Source organism: Aplysia californica, unplaced genomic scaffold (assembly GCF_000002075.1).
Source record: "Aplysia californica isolate F4 #8 unplaced genomic scaffold, AplCal3.0 scaffold00049, whole genome shotgun sequence".
NCBI lineage: Eukaryota > Metazoa > Mollusca > Gastropoda > Aplysiida > Aplysiidae > Aplysia > Aplysia californica.
In genome coordinates, this window is record NW_004797319.1 from 350,609 (window position 1) to 354,316 (window position 3,708).

The following is a 3,708-nucleotide window of genomic DNA, read 5'->3' on the forward strand; positions in this document are numbered from 1 at the left end:
CCCCCCTCTGCGCACTATAGGATTGAACTTGCCTTGATTCTGTTTTCCATCCTCGATCTCTTAATAAAAACTTTAACCTTGCTCATCACTTTAGATTGGAAGGGAAAAGTCAAGATGCCAGTGCAGAACGTGCACTTTTTAGACATTCGAAGGCTCAGTTGAGAGCTTATTTTTAACAAGTCTTCCATTAAGTCAGAATAATTGTCAGCTCTGGGATTTTCAAGATAAGTTTTCCAAAAGCGAACTGAATGCTTCACAAGCTGCAGGTTTAAACGGTTTTAATTTGTTCTTAAATGTGTCACCACTCAAAGACGTACGCATTTCAGCGCCGATGAAAGTACCTTTTTCAGTTTTGCTCCAGTTTTCGCTCCACAAATTTGTCCCTGAGATATTTATACCTTCTCTATTTCTGTCCACAGCGTTGAAAATTGTTGCAATCGTCCGAGTTTCCTTTGAAGTGGGGGACATGCTTTCTGTGGCTCTACTAGGGGTATCCCGAACATTTTACTTGCTAACTGCATAATCACCACCTGAGATTAAATTGCTGCGGCAGGTGGTTGACAGTAGCTCTGACATGGTTTGCTCCTTCTTTCTTATCAAACATCCATCTTCCTTATCTATCTTTCTTTTTTGTTTTTGTTACTCTCTTGTAACACCTCTAATCTTAGGAGGTTATATGACCTATTGTGTTGCAAATTTCGTGTAACTGCTACTAAAACAAAACATAGAACAAAAAGTGTTGTCATTGTTGAGAGTAATCAGTCCTCTTTTTGTACAAGGAAAGACCCCTGACCAAGCCAATAATCCCCTTTTCACTAATTAAGCGCGCCATCCTTTCATTGATTTCATGTTCAAATTCATCATCATCCGCTGTACTATTGAAATATTCATCACCAATGCTATTTCTTTCCTCAAAATATCTCGCAGATGGAAGGGGTACACGGTTCTACTTGTCACGGTGTGCTATTCTCAACACTGAATGAACATTCTGGATGTGCATTATTTAACTTGTATCTTATCGTGGGAAACCAATAACTTCATCATGCAAAAGTAATAGCCAATGTGATGATCTGTTTTCTTTTCTCTCATGCTAAGTAATACATACAGCAAAACTTACTTTCTATCATGTTCCATAAACCACTTTAATGATCCAGAATAACAAGTCATGCAACTCAAATGTTAACCCATGGTTTGTCTTGATTACCAGTTTACATCCAAAATAATGTTTGCAATAAAGTTTGACTTTGTCTGTAAGCTAATCTCGTGGAGTAGATTTACCATATAAAATAATATATGATAATTATCTAACAAAACGTAAAAGGACAATAACTAAAAAGTCTGACATAATCAAGCAAATCCCCAAAACAAACAAACAGCCCCTCCCCCCTCCAAAAAGCAACAACAGCACAAACCACAACTTAAACGCTGAAGAATATGACACGAACTGATGTTACTCGCGATGTGCGTGTTTTCATAACCATCTGTTGGGAGTTGCGCTTGCTGTTCAAAGGTCTGTGTGCAGGTGTTACAAGTACAAGTCGTGGCCGTCACTTTTCCATGGAGCTATAACGTACACCAAGAAAATACACAATAATTATTGCAACGCATATTAACGTTAGATGCTAATCTTTTTTCGCCTCTCTGAGTACTTTGTCGGTTGTCTAAAACTTATGGTAGGATAATAATAGACAAAATATTAGTATTAGTTTAGTCAGTGTACGATGGGTCAGCAATGGGGATTTGTAATTTTTGTTCAATTCCATGTCTATTGAATGGTACTGCATTGTACTGCATTTTACTACACTGCATCGCTTGGCATCACATCACACCACACCACATCACATCACATCACATCACATCACATCACATTGCATTGCATTCCATCAAGGCTTTATTTGCAATATGGCTTAACATTCCCTCAACACTTTCAGGATTTTTTAATTTAACAGCATGCTCAATTAGTACCATTCCATCCTTGCTCTCAAACAACGTGATTTTAAGAATGCCCTTTTGGTGTGTGTGTGTGTGTGTGTGTGTGTGTGTGTGTGTGTGTGTGTGTATGTGTGTGTGTGTGTGTGTGTGTGTGTGTGTTTATGTGTGTGCTTGTGTGTGCATGTGTGAATATGTCTGTGATTGGTGGGTGCTCTGGTTTGGTTTGCTCCTTTTTTTCTCTCAAATATAGAGTGTCCTTCTTTATTTTGTGCTTGTTACTCTCTTGTAACATGTGTAATATTTGGCACCCATATGACTATTGTGTTGCAAGTGACGTAGTCACGTACGTACTAAAACAATATTATAAAATAAAATCAACCATCCGGGGTTGTGTCCCAGAGTCACCCACACGGCAGCTCTACTTGGATACCAGCTGAGCTGATGATAAAACTACAGAACAGAACTGAACCAGTGTCATAATATTGAGCCATAGTTCCCTTAGCGCACATCTACACAGATTACATTCCTCAGACCAGTGCTTGTCAACCTTCTAATAACCAACGCCTACTTTTGCCACCTCTATATGACACTAGCATTTTGGTATGGCCTACCCACATGTATTTCCAAGCAACACATGTCGCTACTTAGTGATCCTCACCGTCCACCAAAATTAACAAATCGCCCACACAAGTCGTAGGCTTTATCGCTCAGATTCACCAGCATTGGCCTAGATAGCTCAATCGAAGGGCTGCTGCTGTTTTGTTTTGACTCTATTTGGGTCTTGTGGTATACAAGGCCTTGTCTACTCGAAAAAAATGGACAACGTATATTCCCAACATCGAAATTGAACGAACGTATTTTGCATGTATGACGAAGAGCCTTACCAGAATAACATTGCGTAGATGTCACCTGTCTCCGTGGTGTAGCAGTCAGGCGGTTCGCCTTCGTGCTTATTGAAGACCTGAGTTTGATTCAAGTGTGTGTAGAGTTGTTATCAAGTATTTCGATGTCTCTGCGGGCACGCTGTTCCCTTTTATCAAAGGTTGGCCCTTGTAAGCAAAGCTGAAGTCCCCTTTCTTATATCAATTGCGTAAAGAATCTATATTTAAAACGAAACACCTGTGATTTTTTCCCCTTTTTTCGTGTATTGCCATGCTGACACACTGTTTACCATACAGGGCTATCACAGCCGACAAATTAACGTAGAACACAAAGCCGTCTTGACTTTTGAAGTCATGGCACACCAGTGGGTAGTTGGCGTGTGCTCCATGGATATGTGCTCTGTCTTTTCTATCAAACATCTATCGTCATTATTTCGCCTCCCTCTTTTGTATTTCTTACTCTCTAGCAACTCTTATCTTATATTCAACACGTTTAGGCCTAATAATTTGACTTAGAATCTAGTTGTGTTGCAAGTGCCGTAAAACTCTTACTAAAACTGAACTAAACCGGCACACTGCATTAATTATTTAGTTCTTTTTGGCTTTCTCTATGTCTCGTTCATTTACAAGTCCCTCTAGTTCTGTGTGAGAACAATGTAATGCCAAGCTAATCTTGATCTATTGGGAGCTTTTGTCGCTCTCGCAGACTGGACTCATAAGATCAGTGTCACTATTGTATTTTCTTGGCTTCCATTCTTCTAACTTAAATCCTGTTTGTAAAATATTTCTCTTTTTATGTGGTCCAAGTTACCCCCTCCCCTATAACATTCAAAATTGCATATGTATTTTATTATACTCTCTTTCTCTCTCTCTCTCTCTCTCTCTCTCTCTTTCT